This window comes from Malaclemys terrapin, chromosome 1 (assembly GCF_027887155.1).
Source record: "Malaclemys terrapin pileata isolate rMalTer1 chromosome 1, rMalTer1.hap1, whole genome shotgun sequence".
Lineage (NCBI taxonomy): Eukaryota > Metazoa > Chordata > Testudines > Emydidae > Malaclemys > Malaclemys terrapin.
This window is the reverse complement of record NC_071505.1, coordinates 283,538,485-283,563,490: the sequence shown is the minus strand read 5'-3', so window position 1 is coordinate 283,563,490 and position 25,006 is coordinate 283,538,485.

Genomic DNA, 25,006 nt, shown 5'->3' with positions numbered 1-25,006 from the left:
GTATATTTATATAATCTCTGACACATTTGTCTAACCGTTCTTAAAATCTTCCAGTGACAAGGATCCCACAATCTCCCTAGTAAACTGTTCCAGTACTTAGCTATCTTTACAGTTAGAAAGTTTTACTAATTTCTGACCTGAGTCTTCCTTGCTGCAAACTAAGTTGATTCATTCTTGTCCTACCTCCATGGCTATGGAGAACAACTGATCAACATCCTCTTTATGACAACTTTTTATATATTTGAAGAATAGTTATAATGACCCTCCCCCACACATAGTTCTCTTCTCTAAACTAAAATATGCCCAGTTCTTTCAACCTTTCATCATAGGACATATTTTCTAAACTTCTTATCAATTTTGTTCTGCTCCTCTATACTCTCTTCAGTTTGTTCACATCTTTGTTGAAGTATGATGCCCAGAACTAGACACAGAACTCCTGCGAAGGCCTCACCAGTGTCAGGTAGAGAGGAACAATTACTCAAGTCCAATATACAACACTCCTGTTAATATATCCCTGAATGACATTTTCATTTTTCATTGCAGCATCACACTGTTGACTCATATTCATTTTGTGATCCGCTATAACCTTGTATCCTTTTCTGCAGTACTGCTACCTAGCCAATCATTTCCCATTTATTATTAGTGCATTTGATTTTTCCCTCCTAATACTTTGCACTTGTCTTTATTGTCTTTATTTCTGATTTCAGACTAATTTTCGAACTTATCAAGATCATTCTGGATTCTTATCTTGCACTCCAAAGTGCTTGCAATCCTTTCCAGTTTGGTTTCATCTGCAAATTTTATAAGCATACTCTCCACTACACTGTCCAACTCATTAATGAAAATATTGAATACTATTGTCTTAAGATAGAACCCTGCAGGGGTATATATATATTGTCCCAGTTTGACAGGAAACCATTGATACCTACTCTGTGAGTACAAGCTTTCAGCCAGTTTTGCCCCCACCTTATAATAATTTAATCCAGACCATAGTTCCTCAGTTTGGTAATGATGTCATGCTGGACTACATCAGAATTCCAGATACATCATGTCTCCTGCATTCTCCCCCACCCCCCATCCACTAGGCTGGTTACCCTGTCAAAGAAGGAAATTAGATTGATTGGGCATGATTTCTTCTTGACAAATTCATGTTGGCTATTACTTATCACCTTATTACCTTCCAGGTTTGAACAAATTTATTAAGTATTTGTTCGAATATCTTTTCAAGTGTCAAAGTTAGGCTAATTGGTTTATAATTCTCTGGTTGTCCTTTTTCCCCTTTCAGAAGAAAAGTACTATATTTGTTCTTCTCAAGTCATCTGAAACCTTACCTGTTCTGTTCTTGAAAATAATTGCTAATGGTTCAGCAATTTCTTTAGACTAAATGACCCAGTAAGGCTTATTTATCTCTGTTTACTATGATCCTAAGTCTGATAATATTTGGTGCCTGAGAAATTAACCAAAAAAAAAAAAAAAAAAAAGGAAATAGTGTAAAAAAACTTTGTGCACCATTTTGTGAAGCCCCATTCAATGTATTTGTTGGTTTAAACATAGTATATGTTCCCCCAGTTCTAGTATAAATGTTCAATTGTTACTTCAGATAGGATAAATATCTGGAGGACAAAGGAGGAGTTGCTGTAAGAGACTGTTCTAGATGCATGTGTTTTTTGTTATTACTGAGTTGTTGCTAAATGATAAAAGGAGACATTTAGAGAGTCACTGAAATAAGATCCAAACTATTTCCATTTTTTTTCTGTCGTTCTTTCATCACAAACCTCCCAGGGTTGAGAGGTACCTGCTGTGCACACATTTTTTTCATTCCATTTCTACTTAAAATTTCAAAACCCTTGAGCTCCCTGTCCTTTTCTCTAGCCACTAGAACACATTCAATTCCACAGTCTGCTGAACATTCATGGAATATCAGTATTTGGCATTGCTATCCTTTCAAATATTGGCAGTGTCAAATATGTCCTTTTGGCCATCTGCAGACAGTGTTCACGTTGTGAATTGGGAATATGTTATACAGCTTTACTCTTGTGAAATTCATTAGTTAAGGGGTTCTACATCTTAATTATTTAAAAGAAAAGTTATGTTTCTATGGATGTCGATTTCAAAACTAAATCATATTTACTCTGGTGCATACAAACACACAGGCAGGTTTCTGACAACAGATTCAGACACAAATACATGCAATAAACTCCTTTTCAGAATGCCTTAGCTACATGATTATGTATTTATCTATCCAGTCTACATTTTCCATGGTAGTTACATCTGTTATCACTTCCATGTAACAGCCTTAAAATATTACTGTACTTCTCATTTTTGAAGCTAGCTATAATATATTTTAACTATAGAAACAGTCTTTCCCATAATACCTCATATGTGACAAAAGAATGCTTATAAGGAAACAGAAGATTTGTGGGGAAGACATTGAAAATAAAAGTCTAGTGCACCTTTTTTGTGCCCATCAACCCAGCTCTAAAATTGGTAAAACAAGGTCAACAGAGGAAAAACAAACTCTCCGTCTGCGTTAAGTTACTGTAAGTTTATGAAGCAGAAAATACATTTGTATTCATATGCTTGAAAGAAGTATTTTGCCTTTAAAAATTAAAAAATGAAAACATGCTGTTCTTCCTCTATATAACCCTGTCTTTGTGTAACCTAAGTTATCTATGCTTATTGATTATGTATGCATATTGTAAACAGGCTTATTTTTAAAAGGAAGCTTAGCTCCGAGGCTATGAGTAACATTTTCGAAAGCACTTAAGTAAGTAAGCTTTATTGACTTTACCCAATGTCACATATCAAGAAGTTCTGACAATAGTAACTACAAGTAAAAATCTTTCATGCAAAGAATGAATACGCTCAGTTTGTGTAGGTCCCAAATATAGCCTAGTAAATAAAGTGCCAATAGAAGATTATTATCTTAAGTTGTTTCAGAAGAGAGGATCTGAAATCATTAAGTCATTTAAACTCTTCAATGAAGAGAAAATAAAACCTGAAAGATTATTCTAGTGGCTGGTAGTTTCTGGATACATAAGACATATTGCTTTTAATATGATTGTAAGTTATGAACTCTATCTACATTGACCTTGTGAGTGGGAAAACTTAAGAACCCAGAAGTATGTACTGAATATTCACCCTTTTTTCTCTTCTACTATACCCACAAACCCTTCCTTCAATAAATCATGGTGTGGGTGAATGAAAGCTAAAAATAACCTAGAGTTTCAAGTAGAAATATGGTATTGATTTAATACAGTTGAAGTCAAGGGGAAATTTTTCACTGGTCTTAATGAAGAAGCTCAACCCCCCAAAGAAAAAATAGCCTGAAGTTGAAATGTCTAAAATAAAAAGTATGCTGTGAAGATGATGTTCAGACACATACCTTAAAAAAAATTCTCCCAACTACTAGTTCTACACTTTCCTGTTTAAGCAGCACTTTCTCTAGGTGAACTTCTAAGCCACTCTAAGAGTGTGAACTTTCCTGACTACAATCCCTTAACTCATTTTTATAGTCCCACCCTTAAGAGGGTGGACAGCTGGGCCTCCCAGGTGCATTTTATAAGGAAGACAGCAAACTGCCACCCTGGCCCCTAGGGAATCAATCATAGATATGCAGACAAGCTTATTGTAAGGTAAGGTTTTAGGAAAATAACTTCCCCACATCTTTTCTTTCTTATCTATGCTGACTCTGTTAGCGCTATAGAGCTTACTAAAATTGTACAGCTTAGGGAGTTATCCTTTAAATCAGGCAGCAGAGGTCTGTGCTTTTGGTCCTGAAGTTCTATTTTATAGGGAAGTGTTAGCATCGCTTCTACTGGAAATAAAAGAGTGGAGGGTGATTAATGGAAATCACTGAGACTAAACATCCCCAGGGAGGTAACACCGGAGTGTTTTGCATATATTGGGTCAGCTGGGTTTTCCGGAGACATACAAAGAAAGGGCTTCTGGCATAAAAAGTATGCAGTTCTGGTCTCCCATGTTTAGGAAGGATGATTTTAAACTGGAACAGATACAGAGAAGGGCTATTTGGATCATCTGAGGAATGGAAAACTTATCTTATAAGAGGAGTCTCAAAGAGCTTGACTTGTTTAGCCTAACCGAAAGAAGGCTGAGGGGAGATATGATTGCTCTCTATAATTACATCAGATGGCTAAATATCAGGGAGGGAGAGGAGTTATTTAAGTTAAGCACCAATGTAGACACAAGAACAAATGGATATAAATTGGCCATCAACAAGTTTTGGCTTAAAATTAGGTGAAGTTTTCTAACCATCAGAAGAGTGACATTCAGAATAGTTTTGAAGAGGAGCTGTGGGGACAAAAAAACCTAACTGTCTTCAAGACTGATCTTGATAAACTTATGGAGAAGATAGTATTATGAGATTGCCTACAATGGCATGTAGCCCATCTGTGACTGCTAGCAGCAAACATCTCCAACGGCCGGTGACAGAACAGTAGATGGGTAGGGTTCTGAGTTACTATAGACAGGGCCGGCTCCAGGGTTTTGGCCACCCCAAGCAGCCAAACAAACAAACAAACAAAAAAAGCTGCCATCGCGATCTGCGGCGGCAATTCGGCAGGAGGTCCTTCGCTCTGAGCGGGAGTGAGGGACCGTCCGCCGAATTGCTGCCGAATAGCTGGACGCGCCGCCCCTCTCCAAAGTGGCCGCCCCAAGCACCTGCTTGGTAAGCTGGTGCCTGGAGCCGGCCCTGACTATAGAGAATGTTTTCAGGTGTCTGGCTGGTGGGTCTTGCCCACATGCTCAGGGTACAACTAATCACTATATTTAGAACCAGGAAGGAATTTTCCCCCGGGTCAGATTGGCAGAGCCCCTGAGGGTTTTTGACTTTCCTCTGCAGCATGGGACACGGGTCATTTGAAGGTTTAAACTAGTGCAAATGGTGGATTCTCTGTACCTTGAAGTCTTTAAACCATGAGTTGAGGAATTCAGTAACTCAGCCAGAGTTTAGGGCTCTTGTGACAGAGTGGACCAGGACCTGAGGCACACTGCGGGAGGCCTCAAAGCCCTGCCACACACTGTTGCAGAAAAGGGCAGTGGAGAGGGTCCTCCAAGCTGCCTAGAGTGGCTCTGTGGGACACAGACACTCGGGAAGGACTGCAGGAAGCATCCAATCATGGCCTAGCTGCTAGTATAAGAAGAGCTGCAGGGTGAGAGTAAGATCAGTTCCTTGCTGGAGGAATGTGGATAGTGTATCTGGCTGGCTCAAGAAGCTACAGGACCTTGGACAGAGCAATGCTGGCAGAGACTGGTAGGAGTGAGAAGGATCTCTGGGCTGGCAGCTAGGATTCAATCAGGACAAGGCCCTGAGGTAAAGGAGAAGAATGTGCTGGCACTGTAGAGAAGTAGCCCAGGGAATCATAGCAGCAATGTAGCTTAGTTAAAGGACATGGCAGATGGCTGCTATCTTTACGGTACCTGGGTTGGGACCTGGAGTAGAGGGTGGGCCTGGGTTTCCCCATCAGTGGCCTGGACTTGATGCATCCCAGAAGTGGAACTAAACTCCTTTAGTGGCCGAGTAGGAGAGCTGGGGCCTGAAAGACCCAGAGAGGGCAAGGACATTGCCTGCAAGGAGGGAGCACTGAAGTACTGCTCAATACCAGGGCTGAGGCCATTTTGAAGACTGCTGGACTAGTTAAGGGCCTGAGCCCAGGGAGGGTTACAGGGGAAAAAAGGGAAAACTGAGGGGAACTGGAATAGCCCCCCTGTTGAACTCTTTCCCTGGAAGGGTTTTTTATTTCTCATACAGGCTGTGTACGACTTGGCTGGATGGCTGAGTCATTGAAGACCCACCACAAACTGAGAGAGAGTGTGTGGAAGTGCACACACATGGACAGGGGCCACGCACAAGAGTTGAGTGCAACCCCATTACAAGTCTATTATAGTGAGTGGGTGAGGTTGTGTGGCCTTCAATGTGCAGGAGGTCAGACTAGATGATCATGATGGTCCCTTCTGATCTTGAAGTATTGTGATGTGTTATTTTGGAAAATGAAACTGGGGCTTTAAAACTAATTCCAGCATTTTCTCCAGGAAAGGCAGAGGTGAATCGAAGTTCTTCAGCTGGCTCCAAAAATACAAATGGAGGTGTGAACCAGAATGCAAATAGAGTAGACAACAGGCAGAAGCAAGGAAGGGATCAGATTCCCACTGCCAGTAACAAGGAAATGTATACCTGAGACAGCCAAGAAGGAGAGGGAATGTCTTTCCCCAGTCTGACTGCCCACGGTCTGTGAAAATATAAAGAACCCTGATCCAGGTAGGCAGGCCACTGGTCCAGTTTTAAACCAGAGAGTCCTGCTTTTGCAATGTCTGGTACTGAGACACAATGTGATATGGTTTTGTCTGGTCTTGTATGGGGGATGCCACAGTGGAGAGTGTGCTGATCCGCTCCCTTCGGCATTGCTGTAAGTCAGGGTGCATGTAAAGTTCTTTAGATATACTTCTGTACCACAGTTAGCACAATGGGGCTCTGATCATTGACTGGAGTTTTTGGCACTACCACAAAACAAAGTAACAATTTCTATAACTTCTCATAAAGTTTACAAGCTGGAGTAAATGAGCTTGTTTCTGTTATTTTGTTCCTGTGGTTAAAGTATCATACTTATATATGAAAATTACTGTATTAAGCCACTTGGTAAATGATCATTTAAATGTGTCTTTCCAATTTTTCATTACATTTTGCTTGTCAACCTGGTATATAAATGTCTACTGATTATTTTTTTTTTTGCGTAATGTGAAACTCTACTGACAAATATAAACAACTTTTAGAATTCATATCAGTAGTAAAACAGGGGCAGTTAGATGAGAAAGAAAAGAGTAAATTTGGCTTACTTAACCTACAGTGGATAATTCAGTGGTACTGATACTTGCAGCTCACCAAGCAAGCTATTTGTCCCAGCAATTCTCTATAAATAATTTATAAGAGCTACATTTACCAAGAGGGCTTTTATAAAATGATCCTTCCAGAAAAGTTGAATTGCATCATTATACAAAATCATTGTGAGGGATTAGGCTGCTTCTTAAGCAGAGGGTTTTCAAGGAGTGCAAAAGGAAGTAGTTAATCTGCAAAACTCTTAAATTGTTATATAATAAAGGTCATGAACACATAAGTGTGATTTAAACATGCTTTGCTAACTTTACAGGAATTACTGTTCTCCCACAGCTGATGCATTACATCTACACAGGAAAATTATTTTTCAGAAAGAGTGACATCAAAGAAGCTATTAAATAGTTGCCCAGTCTGGTTCAGTAAGTAAAGTTAAGCAGCAACATTAGTCTTCCTTTTAAAGGTGAGAAATGTTGAAGTACAAGATTCAATTGTGTTTAATAGGATGCAACCCAAAAGTATCTAATAAAACAATGATTTCTTCGTAAAAGGAGACATACAATGCTTGTGGGGATGGGTGATAGTGAGTTTAGAACTCAGTTTAGCACCTAGTAGTCCACCCATGAGTGGTTGCCCTCAAAGATCATGTAGACAGAATACATTAGAAATGCATTTGGAAAAGACTGATAGTATTTTAATTAATGGAACACACTTGTGGTCCATTTATTGTAGCTGTGAGTTAAGCATTCAAATTGATCCAGCACAGGTGCATGTAATTGAGAGATATGCCTAAGATTGTGGATTTCACATTTAATTTGCCTGGAGAGTTGCAGATACAATGAAAATTGTATTAGTGGAAGCCTTCAGAAGGAACTGGGCAGGTTGACAGATTTAAGGTCTTTTCAAGTAGCTGAAAGAGGAAAGGCAGTAATCTGAACTCAGTTTCATAGGGAAAATTACATAGCAAAGCCTTGTGATGTAAACCAATGTAAAGTCTGTTTGTTTTGGGATAAGTATTCTTTAGCATTTGATACTAAACTTAGCTAAGGAGTTTTGAATTATCTGATCAGAAGCTTAAAGACAAAATTGAATGCCTCACAAAAGGTAAGGAAGTTTCAGGTCAGGTGAAATATGAAAATATTAATCCTTGTAAAATCCAACTTTAGTTTAATATGTTTGGGAGTTTTTAATAAGATAAGAGACTAGAAAGAGCTATTTGTTTGTCCTGAAGATGTCAGTCATTTTGCTACAAGGTACAATGCTCCTTTTTTTTCTTTAGCCTCCCCTTGAAGGCAGGGTCCAGGAATACCAAATATAGGAATCTGAAGTTAGTCTCTTAATAAATGACCTGAATTTCAAAAATGCTGAGTAGTTAGCAGTGACTTCCCGTGAAAATCACAACATCCCAGTCTTGCAAGTCCTTATTAAAGTGATAGAAAATCAATAATATATGATGAAAGAACCAATGTGATGAGATGGCAACAGCTTTACAATACATACACTTAACAGTTCTGGGAAGTGAAGAATATTGTATCCAGCTGACGCTCCAGGTGGAGTGAATGTAGCTCAGTTAAATTGTGGCCAGACAACATTTTACCATAAAATAATTGTGAATGATCAGATAAGACCATTCATAGAAGCATATTTTTTTCTGTTTAAAAAAGCAATATTTACTCCTCAAATAGAACATCAGGAAAATAGTAAAAGCAACAAAAAATTACAATATCATTCAGTCTTCTTATTAGCTTCTTTACACTGTAGGAAACTCCACACAGGAGATGATTTTACTCATCTCATTGCTTGGTTTCCCCTCAAAAAACAAGAACAAGAGAACCTAGATTATCCCATCCAGAAAGAGGAAGTGAACTAGGTCACTATTAGAAATAATAATTCACAAGTACCAGATTTTCTTAGTGGTGAATTTTATAAATCTTTATGGAAAAGTTAGCCTCCTATTTAACTAACATCTACCATTATCTCCTGTAAGGAGGTTACTCCACTCTATCTTCAAAGAAGCTTTAATATCAGTTTTCCCACAGCTATGTAAAACTATTCATACCCTGCAAATCATCTAAATGCATCTTTCCTAATTCTTAGTTGTAATAGTTGATGCTGCTCTTGTTATAATACTACAAAATGGAAATCTTTATCTATTCATAATCCCACTAATGAACTAACATCTCTGGAATTAATATTATCAAAAACAAATAATGTTGACAACTTTGAAAAAAGGCAGTATTTCAGTATTGAAATACATAACCACTCAAACAGAATACACAGAAAGATTTCCGTGTGTTAAGGCATTTGTTTTAAAGTAAGTGAAAAGAATAATTAATTACGTATATTAATTACAATAAAATGGTAGGTAATACAAAGCAAGCCAGGAAATGTACAGTAGAATCCCTTATAAATCCCTAGAGATTACTGAGTATAGGGAAAACTGGAAATCACAAGAATTTCTGTATGATAACTGCTGGGAATTTATAACTCAGATGAACTCACCATCTAGTACCATGCCTAAGAATTTCAAAGGAACATTAGAGAGCTAGGTACCCAGTTTCCATTGGGATTCAGACACTGTAGACTCCTTTGAAAAATCCCAGCTCCAGTTGTTAACCATGCTGTCTTTCAGCTCTAAAAAGTAAGAGGCAATGGCTTATAATTTGCCATAATGTATCTAATTCACAATTTTCAAATTGCAGTCTAGATCTATCTCTATTTATCAAATCCTTTATCTTTGCTTTAAATTATAAAATAAGATACAAGACTATCTGATATCAATATTTCCCTCCAATTACTTATATGAAGAGATAAGAAATAGTTAAAACAAAATTCAAATAAATAATAAAATGCAAACCCTTCCCTGCATAAAATAATATATTATGACTCCATGGACAGCCTATTAGTAAGAAGGAGACAAATTTCAGTGACAAAAATACAAATATCAGGCGATGATTTGTCATTTAGATTACTTGATTCAATAATATATTTCATGTAAGTAAACTTGTATCACAGCCAATTCCAGATGAAATACCACATTGGCCCCATGTATTATTAATGACATTTTGATCATCTGAACTCAGGGGTATTCTCTTTTCTCAGTATGATCCCTTTTTAGTAAACCTAAAGCAAATTTTACTTGAAGTATACCAATAAAATGAAACAATTTGAATATTTTATGGTTATCATAAGCATCCTTGGATTTCAAAGAATAGATATATTAAAGATAACAGTTTTCTTCCAAGTATCAGAGGGGTAGCCGTGTTAGTGTGAATCTGTAAAAAGCAACAGAGGGTACTGTGGCACCTTTAAGACTAACAGAAATATTGGGAGCATAAGCTTTCATGGGTAAGAACCTCACTTCTTCAGATGCAAGTAATGGAAATTTCCAGAGGCAGGTATAAATCAGTATGGAGATAACGAGGTTAGTTCAATCAGGGAGGGTGAGGTGCTCTGCTAGCAGTTGAGGTGTGAACACCAAGGGAGGAGAAACTGCTTCTGTAGTTGGATAGCCATTCACAGTCTTTGTTTAATCCTGATCTGATGGTGTCAAATTTGCAAATGAACTGGAGCTCAGCAGTTTCTCTTTGGAGTCTGGTCCTGAAGTTTTTTTTGCTGTAAAATGGCTACCTTTACATCTGCTATTGTGTGGCCAGGGAGGTTGAAGTGTTCTCCTACAGGTTTTTGTATATTGCCATTCCTGATATCTGACTTGTGTCCCTTTATCCTCTTGTGTAGTGACTGTCCAGTTTGGCCAATGTACATAGCAGAGGGGCATTGCTGGCACATGATGGCATATATAACATTGGTGGACATGCAGGTGAATGAGCCGGTGATGTTGTAGCTGATCTGGATAGGTCCTGTGATGGTGTTGCTGGTGTAGATATGTGGGCAGAGTTGGCATTGAGGTTTGTTGCATGGGTTGGCTCCTGAGTTAGTGTTGTTATGGTGTGGTGCGTGGTTGCTGGTGAGAATATGCATAAGGTTGGCGGGTTGTCTGTGGGTGAGGACCGGCCTGCCTCCCAACATCTGTGAAAGTGAGGGATCATTGTCCAGAATGGGTTGTAGATCACTGATGATGCGTTGGAGAGGTTTAAGCTGAGGACTGTAGGTGATGGCCAGTGAAGTTCTGTTGGTTTCTTTTTGGGGCCTGTCTTGTAGCAGGAGGCTTCTGGGTACACATCTGGCTCTGTTGATTTGTTTCTTTATTTCCTTGTGTGGGTATTGTAGTTTTGAGAATGCTTGGAGCAGATCTTGCAGGTGTTGTTCTCTGTCTGGGGGATTGGAGCAGATGCGGTTGTACCTCAGTGCTTGGCTGTAGACAATGGATCGTGTGGTGTGTAGGCTTCCAGATCACTGCAGAACTGTATCATGTTCATGGGGGTGCTGGGGCAAAAAGAGAGTCCCCGAGATAGGACAGACTCTTCTGCTGCGTTGAGTGTGTAGCTGGATAAATTGACGATATTGCTGGGTGAGTTAGGGGTACCCCTGTTGTGGCCCCATGTGGCAGGTAGGATTTTAGACAGCTTACAGTCCTTTTTCCTTTGTAGAGAGATCCCACTGAGGAATACACTAAGAAACTGCATTGGTGACCTGCCAGCAATGCCCCTCTGCTATGTACATTGGCCAAACTGGACAGTCACTATGCAAGAGGATAAATGGACACAAGTCAGATATCAGTAATGGCAATATACAAAAACCTGTAGGAGAATACTTCAACCTCCCTGGCCACACAATAGCAGATTTAAAGGTAACCATCTTACAGCAAAAAAACTTCAGGACCAGACTCCAAAGAGAAACTGCTGAGCTCCAGTTCATTTGCAAATTTGACACCATCAGATCAGGATTAAACAAAGACTGTGAACAGCTATCCAACTACAGAAGCAGTTTCTCCTCCCTTGGTGTTCACACCTCAACTGCTAGCAGAGCACCTCACCCTCCCTGATTGAACTAACCTCGTTATCTCCATACTGATTTATACCTGCCTCTGGAAATTTCCATTACTTGCATCTGAAGAAGTGAGGTTCTTACCCACGAAAGCTTATGCTCCCAATACTTCTGTTAGTCTTAAAGGTGCCACAGGACCCTCTGTTAGTTTTCTTCCAAGTTATTTTGAAAGCTTTCCACATTGCTTCACCATGTTGTATTTCGTTGTTAGATCTCTACATGAAACCATCTGGTGCTGGGAGAAGCAAGCTATTGATTATGATTTCAAGCAACCCCTCATGCTGCTGGTAAAGCTCATAATCAATGACCATACATATGGATCATGGCCCTCAAATGTAAACTTATCTCTGAAGTAGTAATCATCATAGCACCCTTTAAGTTAAGGGAAATGTTGAGTCTAAGATATATGTTTGAGATGTATGATGATGCATGCATAAAAGTTAATCAAGCATTCAGAGTTGTGAGGGATTGTAGAGGACCACTAGCTCTGCCATAGTTAAGGTTAAAAACCCTTTTATGTTTAAAGATTGACTCTTCTAAATGCTCTAATTGAATTCTAAATTTTAATTGAATTCTAAATTCAATTGAATTATCTTGAAATATGCTGTGCCTTCAGGGGTGTAGGGCAGGGTTAGTGATCCAAATTGGGGTCATTTGAGGAGTTTCATTTCAAAGAATTCAAACAGCATTTCACAAAGTACACAAATTCTGTCCATGGTTTTTGTGCACACTTGAGGATCTTACTATGGCTCCCACAGTTGCTTGACTCCTCAGCCAGTACATGGCATGCACTGCCTCTTTGGGGAAGTAATACTGAGATCATTATTAAAGGAAGAGTTAGCATCTCTGGATTTGTATGGGTTAAACACTCACATGCCAAAAGAATTGAAATGTTCAGGTGCAACAAGACTAGGTGAGAGGGCTTCCAGCCACTCTGGTTTTATATGACCTTGGTGATTCAAGAGGACATGCTGTGACCATTGAACCTGAGCTAGACACAGTTACTGTTCATTCAAAATCTACCGTGGCAGAAATCTGAAAACCATCTGAATGCAGGTTGCTATTTTCTTCCTCCATCAAGTTTTTGTTTGTGTTAACTTTAGGGAAATGTAACCTGCTAAGTTCTATAGGTAATTTAGAAGGGATTCTAGCAGTATTTTGGAAGATTACGAATTTCACATGCTTTATTCAGGGTTGTAAGTATGTTTGGACATGTAACTACCTGAGCTCATATCCCTACCACTCCCATGTGGGAGCCAGGATCTGGGAGCACCCTACTTTTCTCCTTGCCTCCTGTGTGTGTACCAGGAACTGGGTACCTCTCCCTGCTCTTCATGTGAATCAGAATTTGAGGGTGCAGCCTGAATAACAAATTTAAAACCCTGAAAACCAAGAAATATTTGCTTCCCTTGTGAAGGATGGGTGGCTGGCCAGAGTCGGGGAGGGGGGAGGGAGGCAGACTTGGGTGGGTGAGGAGCATGACTGGAGAGGCAAGGCCAGATTATTAGTTGGGGGCCTGGCTTCAGGAGGATGTGTAGTGGGGGTCACAACATCTGGTTTACTGTACAACTCCGACTACATAACCAAGCAAGTGTGTGGCCCTCTAGTAAGCTGCTGCCTGTGATATACACAAGCAGCAGCACTGGGTGACAGACAGCAAGGATTAATTTTTTTATGCTAATGGCTTCATGGGATAGGAAGGGTTAGGTGGAAATGTTGTTTGGGGAGGTGAGCTATATGTGGCAGAGAATGGCAGGAGGAGCGGGGAGAGATGCTTAAAGTTACTGTAACTGACATTGAACAAATTTGTCAAGATTTTTGGACATAACCCATAACTATGACTTGTCCTCCTACCCTGTTAGCAATTCCATCCTCCAAGCGTTTCAAAGCATGACTATTATCACCATTCCACTATACAAAAGTGTACAGGGAGTGGGAGGACCACTAAGGAATCATATAACATTCTTTGTATTTAGCTAGCCTCATCGGGCTTCAAATTTAAACCAGTGTGATAACTAATACAGCTACATGACCATTAACACATACTACAAATGTTTCTTTCCGTTCAAAAACCTAGGAAATTCAAACTCAAAATTCTGGAACCAAGTAATACGGAGTTAAGGTACACACCAATGCAGTCTTAACTCTGTATCCCTGGACCTGGCATTTGTCACTGAGAATTATCTGCCTGCATTTCAGTTGCATTCAGTGTGATAGGTATATCTGTATTGAATGCCAGAGGAATTAGTTGAAGAAGCTTGGCAGAGCTGTGCTTCTGGTATGAAGCAATTTGGGGAACCTCTGTCTTTTGAGTAGGAATCTAAACACCTTTCAGAAAGGAAAGAGGTGCATGTGCACTTTGTAGTATCCAGTATGCCCAACTTCAGTGTTGAATTCTGTAGATTGTCAGTAGTGGTGAATAGAGGTCTTCTTGATAGGGGGACTGTCACCAGTGAGATGGGATATGAGTGGTTTCTAGGTTTAATGATGGGTAAGTTAAAGTATACTGTTAATTAGAGTACTGTACATAAGGTGAAGGAGATTTAAAATTTAGCAAGTGTGGGGTTGTTTCTGAGGAGTAGGTTCAGTGTTTGGGTTTAGATAAGGTGTATATAACTACTGTTCAGCACAGCTCACCTAAACACAAATTCTGCCTGAGCAAAGAGAAAACATTAAACTATGTCCTACAGCAGTCATTTTGCCTGTTCAATGACTGTTCTGCATTCTCTCCAAAGGCAGTGTGTAAATATGTGTGTTATGAGCATGTTGAGGCACTGTTCAGAGATCAGTTAAGGTTGCATTGACATTACTCCTGGGATATTCTGTGCCTAAAAATGTTGCACACTGCATTTTAAAATTATGCATGTTTTATTTGTCAAAATAACAATTAATCAGTCCAGTTTCAATTATTTTGGTAATTTATTTCAAAATACCTGTCAAATGTTTCAATAATACAGACAAGAGCAAAAAAGGTTCCCCCAGGAATCAGGAATAGAGATATAAGAAACCCCTACAACAACTCTGTTACAGTTGGGGAGTACTGGAGGAGGCTGTGCAGGGCCCCCAGAGACTAGGACCCCCCTCCCCACAGAGCCCAGCCACAGAGTAGTTCCCAGCCCAGACACCAGCACCCAGAGAACCTTTACTCTCCCCAAATTCTTTACTGTCCCACCGGAGGACAAGGTGTGGTGTGGCCCTGCCCTTCATCATCCTTTGCCAGAGCTGGCTGGGTCTCCCAGGCCCTCTCCCATCCCCATCCCCTGCTTACTGCAAGCTGGGTTCCGCAAAGTCCAGCGGCCCCTCATGGCAGCCAGAAATTATGTGGCGGGAAATAGGGGATTCTGCAAAAATTCTGCACTGCAAAGTAGTGCAGAATTCCCCCAGGAGTATGACATGTACCTTTTTTTTTCTATATTTCCTAGTTTTTTGGAAGTTTGCGTTTTGCTGAATACAATGTTCTGGAAGGACAGAAGACAACAGTGGGTAACCTTAACTGTGCATTAGCGAAGTTTTTTGTCATCAATGCTTAGGTTCTCCTTTAAGAACAAAGTCCAATTTTTTGAGGAAGCATTTCCTAATGGACTGGACACAGGGCTAGGATCCAGGTGTTCTAACTTTAACCCTCCACTGGATCCAACTAAGTGGATTTGGACAAATCACCCAAACTCTGATTTCAGTTTGTCAATGTATAAATTATGGATGTTACTTACCTACTTCATAGGAGCTGTTTGAAGATTAAAGATGTCTTTCTGAAGTTCTGAAAATAATATAACATGCTATATTATTGATGGGTGTGATTGTTGAGGTTTAAGAACCCAATACCAGGTAGGGAAAGCACCATTTTATAGTCAAAGCGGGGAAGAGACATATTTATTACTTTCTAAATTGTTCCCACATCCCATAAATACACACATGTGGTTGAACTACCTTTTCTTTTCCCTGGTCTCCATCAGGGCTAAACAGCCTTCTGCATAACTTGCAATGTTTTTCCTAATGTCCAACCTAAATTGCCCTTGCTGCAGCAGTCTCTTACAGGTCGTTCTGACAGCCAATGATTATTCATGATGTTGAATGCTCTAACCTGCCTAAGGACAGCTTTCCACCTACTTTACCTCAGCAGAAGAAAACATCAGGAACAGGGTCAAAAAACTGGCTCTTATGATCATTTAAAGATATCTCTCAGACCCATTTAGAAAGAGACTTCATCTGTGGTAACTTCACTATTTTCACTTACAACACTAGTCTATGTAGATGGTGATTTGGAAACGGAAGTTCTACCACATTCTCTGGAACAACAGCTGGGGAACCCCACAAAAATATTATTGAGCCCTCTGATTATCAATAGCTGCTCAACCATCAAATTTCACAACAATGTTCCAGTAGCATTTGTTGCTAGAAAGGCTCAAGTGACTTCTGGCATGTGACTTCCTTGTACTCTACTATTTCAACATCTCTAAAATATGTATTGGATTCTCTTCAATCATTCTCTGCATATAGAATCATAGAACTGTAGGATTGGAAGGGACCTGGAGAGGTCTTCAGTCCAGTCCCTTGCACTCAAGGCAGGAACAAGTGTTATTTAGAGCATCCCTGATGGGTGTTTGTCTAACCCACTCTTAATCTCCAATGATGGAGATTCCACAACCTCCCTAGGCAATTTGTTCCAGTGCTTAATTACCCTTAGAGTTAGGAAGTTTTTCCTAATGTCCAACCTAAACTGCTCCTGCTGCAAGTTAATCCCATTGCTTCTTGTTCTGTCTTCAGAGATTATAGAGAATATTTTTTTCTCTCTCCTCCTTGTAACAACCTATTATGTACTTGAAACTGTTATCAGGTCCCACTTCAGTCTTCTCTTCTCCAGACTAAACAAACCTTTTTTTTTTTTTTTTTTTTTTTCAATCTTCCCTCATAGGTCACATTTTCTAGACCTTTCCTCATTTTTTGTTGCTCTTCTTTGGACTTTCTCCAATTTGTCAATATCGTTCCAGAAATGTGGAGCCCAGAACTGGACATAGTACTCCAGTTGAGACCTAATCAGCGCAAAGTAAAGTGGAATAATTACTTCTCATGTCTTGCTTACAACATTCCTGCTTTCTTTTGTTTTTTTTTTTCAACAGTGTTACGCTGACTAATATTTAGATTCTAATTCACTATGACCCCCAGATCCCTTTCCACCGTACTCCTTCCTGAGCAATCATTTCCCATTTTGTATGTGTGCAACTGATTTGTTCCTTCCTAAATGGAGTACTTTGCATTTGTCCTTATTGAATTTCATCCTGTTTACTTCAGACCATTTTGTCCAATTTGTCCAGCTCATTTTGAATTTTAATCCTATCCTCCAAAGCACTTGCAAAGCACTTCCGAGATTGGTATCATCCTCAAACTTTATAAGTGTACTCTCTATGCCATTATCTAAATCAGTGATGAAGGTATTGAACAGAACCGGACCCAGAACAGATCCTTGCAGGACTCCATCAGTATGCCTTTCCAGCTTCACTGAGAACCACTGATAACTACTCTTTGGAAATGGTTTTCCAACCAGTTATGCACCCACCTTATAGTAGCTGCATCTATTGCATGGTTTTTGTTCATTTCATGTTCAGTATAATCCTTATGTTTATCACAAAGTTCTCTGCACTTTTAGCTGTTTGTTATTACATGTACTGTTATTAGTACATGTTAGACAGGTTACCCCATTTTCCAAAATGGAGTTCAGGTGTCCATCATGGCATCTGAGACAAAGGATAACTCAAACTCCACATTGTGGAAGCTTCTTTATGGAACTTTGGCAGGAAAGAAGCCAATAGCCATTTGGAATTAGTTCCAACTGGCTCCTGTAGAGGTATGAACCTCAGAACTTTGGCACGTGTATCTTTAAAAAAAAAATAAATTAGTCTGAGCACCCATTGCTCGGGGGTTGTCCATTTGGAGACCATTATGGTGCAGTCTTTTTGTGCAGCATCAGACCGGCCAGCAGCTGTAAAGACATTTAAGACTGTTGACATCTAGTCACTTACCTTAAACACTGTGGTGCTTCTGACTTCCAACATCTTGCCTTTGAGACCAGCCGCCAGGATTCTGAGGGCTCTCACCTTTGGGTCCCACTGCTTCAGCTTACAGATCCGGTGAGCCCATGGATCACCTGTGAAGAAAAATGCATCTTAACCTCATTCCTGCTAGTTAAGAAAACCTAGAGAAAGTAAAGTATCTTGGGGTATTATTTTGTTCTCTTTTGTTTAGTTGTTGCCATGGTTTGGGTTCATTGGGGCCTGAGTTTTATACTTACCTCTGTTAAACCAGAACTCACTTGTTGTTTGTTTATAGATCATGATTTTTCCCTGTTCCGATCATTACTTACCTTTAATAAATCTGTTGTTTTGGAAAAATCCTCTCTTTGTCCACTACACCACACAAGGGAAGTGAGAGGCAAACCAACTTCTATCTAATCCAAAGTGATAGATCCTGAGGGTTGAAAAGATCCTGCTGCTGAAACCAGAATTGTAGCTGGCCTATTTACTCTGAGCTTCAGGTTAACATGGGTTGTATTTCCCTTGTTTGTTTATGAGAAAGTCATGAGACACTATCAAAAGCCTTACTAAAGTCAAGATATATCACATCCAGTGTTTTTCCCCCCATCCACCAGACTTGTTATCCTGTCAAAGAAAGCTATGAAGTAGGTTTGACACAATTTGTTCTTCACAAATCCATGCTGACTTTTACCTATAATCTTATTATCTTCTAGGTCTACAAATTGATTGTTTAATTATTTGCTTCATTATCTTTCTGAGTACTGAAGTTAAGTTGACTGGTCTGTAATTCCCTGGGTTGTCCTTATTCCCTTTTTTATAGATTGGCACTGTATTTTACTTTTTCCAGTACTCTGGAATCTCTCTCTTGTCTTCCATGACTTTTTTGAAGATAATCGCTAGTGGCTCAGATATCTCCTTAGTCTGCTCCTTGAGTAGTCTGACGTATTTCATCAGGTGCTTGTGACCTGAAGACCTCTAACTTGGTTAAGTGATTTTAATTTGTTCTTTCCCTCATTTAGCCTCTGATCCTACCTCATTTTCACTGGCATTCATTATTAGATATCCAATTGCTACTAAACTTTTTGGTGAAAACTGAAACAAAGAAGTCATTTAGCACATCTGCCATGTCCACATATTCTCTTATCTATATAGTTCTGATATTAAGGGACTGATTCTGGACTGATTTCAGAAGCAATGCCACTGAAATCAATGGAATTACACCTATGTAAAATCTACATAAGCGATATCAAAATTAGGCCTTAGCTGTTTTCTCTTCTCTACATACCATTATTCATTACAACATACATACACATGTGGTAACTATGAAACAGTCAATATTTGACAACAGGTAACACACAGTGTCACAAAATACTCAGTTTTGACCTATGCTCAGTATAGGAAATCACTGTGGGATTATTTGGAACTATCTGATACTGTTACTAATTACTGACTTTTGATAGCAAAGATTGTATATAAGGATATAAAATTCACCTAGCCCTATGCACATTTTATCTTGTTTTCCTCATGGTCAACTGAAACATTCAGCAATTGAGGAGCCAAAGTGACACCCTGTGTAATCACATACAACGTCAATGATATCAGTAAAGCTGAACCTGTGTATACCAGATCTGAATGTGGTTTGTGGCATTTTCTCGCACTGGATTAGGAAGCTTTATAGGAATATTTAATGCTACTCCTACCAATAGCCGGATAAATATAATCTAAAACACTGGGTACTATGTCTCAAAATATTTTGCACATATTTTCAAATATTAATTGCAGCTGTTACTGCTGTGCGCCTAGTGGGCAATACAAATGATGGAGTGAATTATCAATATTTCTAATATGACCTTAGAGGGCAGTCAGCCACAGCAAATAGGAAAAAAGAAAATTGCGGAGCTCTCAAATAACCTATAACTCGATGATAAAGCTTTAGGTTCTAAACACAAAGCATAAAATATGCTGTATAAAACAATTAATAGTGCTACAGTACTATAAATATATATTAATATGAGATGACTCAAGCTTTCCTATCATAGACTCATTGTGTCTCCTGTCAAAGTGAAATTATTCCCTGCAGTTGTATTATCAAGTGCCTTGCACAGTGCTACTTCAAAATAACACAAGAAATAGGGCTTCCACCATTTCTCTGGGAATTTTTTTTCTATTAAAGACTTTTTTCCATTATCCAGCCTAATTTTCTCTTGCCCCACCATTTATGACTTTATTATTATTTGTTACTTTTACATCACCACTAATATGAATGGAATGTTATGATTTAGACATGATCCCCGCCCCAAAGAGTTAATAGTCAATGTGTAAATGTATGAATTAGAGCACAAATAATTGGAGGGAGGTAGGGATGGAAGAGCAAAAGTTACAACCATTTCATACGACAACTCCCTAATGTTCACCGAACCATCTGTAGCCCACTATCACTTCCTGGGTCAAAAGTAGCATTCTAATTTAGATTGCTGGTGTCAAGCCTGGGACAAGATTTGTATACATTCTTGAACTCTACACATTACAAACTCTACTATTGACCTATAAGTAAGGATGTGAAAGTTACTAGTGACCCCCCCTTAACAGAGCAGCCTTTATGTCAAACAGTGGCCATTAAGAAAAAACAGACACTTCAAGTACACAGTAGCCTGAACTTTTCAACTGTCTTCCCTTCAAGGCCTTAAGGTAGTTGGAGCTGGTCCCAAGCCGGTTTTCACTGACCAGATAGCAAAAGCACGGGTCTGACAACCACCAATCAAGAGTTAACACTGCAAGAACCTTTGTCTAAATGTGTATAAAAAATCTGTAAAATGTGTGTAAGACAAAGTTTTTGTATTAAAGTGCAAAGCTCTCCTTTCTTCTGCAGAATAAAGCAACTCTTCCTTATCCCTGTCTGGCTGTTATTGGCTCTCAGCTAGGTGGACCCGATATTTCGGTAACAAGGATGATCCAGTAGAAAATTATATTTCATTCATACTGGTCCTCACATAGTTTACATTGCAGGGGCTTTGCCAAAACAGGCTTCTGCTGGAGATGTGGGTCTCCTGGAGAACCACTGGGTCATATGTTTTGGAACTGGTCCAAGCTACAGTCATTTTGGCTAACAGTAGACAGGAGGAGTAATATAATAATGGATATCTCCTTAAACATTAATTCCCAGAACTGTGTTTTGGGTTATACCCCATCATCTTAGCAACTCTCCCACTCACAGAGAGCTTGATTCTCAAGAGCAGTTCTTGTATCCAAGTAACTCTTGTATGGATGAGCAGATTGTCTCCAGGAATAGAAGCTCGGTGAGGGCTGTATGGAGGGAGGGTTCAAAGTGTTCCAGTGGACCCATGCTAGGGCCAATAATGGGCCCCATTTGTTTGTTTGTTTTTTACATCTCTCTCTTTTCTTCCATTGGGGTCTTAGCTTTTTTCCTTTTCATGCCCTGTTTGGGCCCCCACTTAGTTCCTGAGATGATGTGTTTGGGGCCCAGCTTAATGCCCTGGAGAGTGTTTAGGGCACTGCTTCCTGCTCTGGATGGTGAGTTAAAAGATATGCTTAGTGCCCCTAATGGACAATTGAGGACCCCTTTTAGTGACACAAATGGTATATTCAGGTCTCCTTTCTTGCGTTATAGATTTAATTGATATCCATACCAAAACAGGGAAGTGTACTAGAGAGTTTATTTTAGAGGAAGCTAAAAAAAGATTGTTTAGGTGTGGCTGGTTGCAGGGGACAAAGCTATGACAATGGAGCTAGTATGGCTGTGGCATACACATCAAATTCTGCAGGTCTTTCATCTCATGTGCTGCACAATCACTGAATTCTCTTGGAGAAGCTGCTACAATGGTTGATCCCCAAGTTCTATTTTTTGGAACTCTTCAAAACTTTGTATATCCTGTTTCTGTTTCTACTGGTCATTGGGATGTGTTGAAAAAGCATATTAGCGTTACAATAAAATGCCAAAGCACAGCAAGATGGTCAGCAATGGTAAAGGTAATCATTCCACTATAAAATCAGATTGAGAGTATTCTTGACACTTTAGAGGAGTGCAAAGCTTTGCACAATCTCACAACAGAATGTATGTTGTAAGCTGATAGCTTGCAAACAAATATTTCAGAGTTTTCATTTTTTGTTTTGGTCAAAGTGAGGTATATTATCTTATAAAAAATTAACAATGTGAGTGAAAAAAATTGCAGAGCCCTGATCTTGGCTTTCAAATAACTCACTGTTTACTTGGTGGCGTTTGAGACACTTTATTGAAATTACCATCTTCTGGGTTTGTTGCATATAAGGATACTGATGCTTCATAGGCAGATATGTTAGGACTATCCAAGCAGTTCAAAGAGAAACAATCTTGAAGGAGGAACGTAATGCTCGGCGAACTTACAAAGGTGTAAAGATCATCACATCCTGAAAATGTCTTAAAATGAGAGATTTTCAACATGATTTTCGACATGATATTAATATACTTGGACAATAGGATGTGCATTTATTCTGGAGTTAGAGAAAGGTTAGCTATTCTGATGGCTCAGAAATGAAAAGTCCCAGCAGCAAAGACCTAAAGGGACATTTAAACTCTGAGAATTTTGAGAATGAGATTGAATTCATCAATTTTTGCAAATTTTTAAGAATGACTCAGAAACAAAGGGGCCTGTTGATCTCCTTAGTTATACTAACAAAAGGTCGTTAGATCCAAGTTTCCCAAACACAGAAACAGCACTGGATATTTCTGCTGTCTTCTTGTAACCATGGCTGCTAATGAAAGGAGTTTCATCAAGCTAAAATTAATCAATACCTATCGAAGAATGTCCACAGGGCAGGAAACTTTAAGGGATCTGGCAGTTTTTTTCTATAGAGAACTCCAAAGCAATGCAAATAGATTGAGATGAGCTAATTAATTAGATTGCTTCAGAAAAGGCTAGGAAGGTCCCTTTGTAAAAGTACTCAGTGGTGATTGCGTTTTGTTTTGTGAAGGCAGAGGGAGCTCCAGATTTGTGTCTTTGAACCGGTCCAGAACACCCTTGACAAGGCACTAAATTTGGCCTAGCAACTTGACTGCCCTGGTAGCTAAGGAGTGGGTAATGTTTCAGTGGGACCTCAGACAAATCTGCAAAGTTTTGTTCTAACTTTTTTAAAGAAGTGTTGATTAATCCCTAGTGCAGTGGTTCCCAAACTTGGGATGCTGTTTGTGTAGGGAAAGCCCCTGGTGGGCCAGGCTGGTTTGTTTACTTGCTGCGTCCGCAGGTCCGGCCGATTGCAGCTCCCACTGGTCATGGTTCGCTGCTCCAGGCCAATGGGAGCTGCAGGAAGCGGTGTGGGCTGAGGGATGTACTGGACACCGCTTCCAGCAGACCCCATTGGCCTGGAGCAGTGAACCGTGACCAGTGGGAGCCGCAATCGGCTGGACCTGCGGACGCAGCAAGTAAACAAACCAGCCTGGCCCACCAGGGGCTTTCCCTACACAAGCGGCATCCCAAGTTTGGGAAACACTGTCCTAGTGGATAGAAAATGCATTGTCAATTTCCTTTTCCCTCACTGCCCCTCCTCCTTCCCTTCATTGCCTCCTTTCTCATTTCTTAATTTTTCTGTCCTAGTGCCTTTTTTCTGTTCTCCATTTACTTTTGAAAAATAAAATCCATAAACTATAAATAACTCAGTAAATCAAAAACAGTGTTAGGCAGCATGTTAGGCTGCTGTCTAGCAAACATTCTAATTCATAACTTCATAAGTATGAGTAATCCTATTGAATGCAATGGGACTTAAAGTGCTAGGCACTAGCTTCATGAAATTCTTGTGCTCCATGTGTGAAATCCTGACCCCACTGAAGTTAATGGCATAATTGACTCTGTGGCTGATGTGATTGCAGAGCCATTGGCCATTATCTCTGAAAACTCATCACAACTGGGGAGGTCCTGGACAACTGGAAAAAGACAAATATAGTGCCCATCTTTAAAAAAGAGAAGAAGGAGAATCAGAGGAACTACAGACCAGTCAGCATCACCTCAGTCCCTGGAAAAATCATGGAGCTGGTCCTCAAGCAATCCATTTTGAAGCACTTGGAGGAGAGGAAGGTGATCAGGGCAAGTCATGCCTGACTAACCTGATTGCTTTCTGTGATGAGATAACTGGCTCTGTGGATATGGGGAAAGCGGTGGATGTGATATTTATTAACTTTAGCAATGGTTTTGATACGTTTTCCCATAGTATTCTTGCCAGCAAGTTAAAGAAGTATGGATTGGATGAATGGACTATAAGGTGGATAGAAACCTGGCTGATCACTGGGCTCAACAGGTAGTGATCAATGGCACTTTTCCTCCCAGGCTCCAGTGACTGTCAGAGTGGTCAATCTTTCTTGATGTAGTGGGAATCTCTTGCACAACTATCCCATTCACAGAGAAAACAGCAGTACTTTGTGTATCCAGTCTGCAGACCAAGCAAGAGAGCAACAACCTTCAAATCGCCACAAAGCTGCCAGTGATGTTGGTCATAGTTTATGCACCTCAAAAGTTGTTTCATGTTGTCATAGGTATCCTTCAAATGGACTGCATGATCAACTGGAATTGATGGCAAAACATTGCCGTTATGCAGTAAAACAGCTTTAAGACTCATCTTCGATGAATCAATGAACAGTCTCCACTCATCTGGATCATGAACGATGTTGAGGGCTGCCATCACACCATCGATGTTGTTGCAGGCTACAAGATCACCTTCCATGAAGAAGAATGGGACAAGATCCTTTTGACGGTCACGGAAAATGGAAACCCTGACATCACCTGCCAGGAGATTCCACTGCTGTAGTCTGGAGCCCAAAAGCTCTGCCTTACTCTTGGGTAGTTCCAAATCCCTGACAAAGTCATTCAGTTCATCATGTGTTATGAGGTGTGGTTCAGAGGAGGAGGATGGGAGAAAATGTGGGTCCTGTGACATTGATGGTTCAGGACCAGAAGTTGCATCCTCTTCCTCTTTCTCTTCCTCGTCTGACTCAAGTGAGAATGATTCTGGTGCATCAGGAACCGGCAGTCCTTCTCAGTGGGGTACTGGGCGTATAGTTGATGGAATGTTTGGGTAATGCACAGTCCACTTTTTCTTCTTTGACACACCTTTCCCAACTGGAGGCACCATGCAGAAGTAACAATTGCTGGTATGATCTGTTGGCTCTCTCCAAATCATTGGCACTGCAAAAGGCATC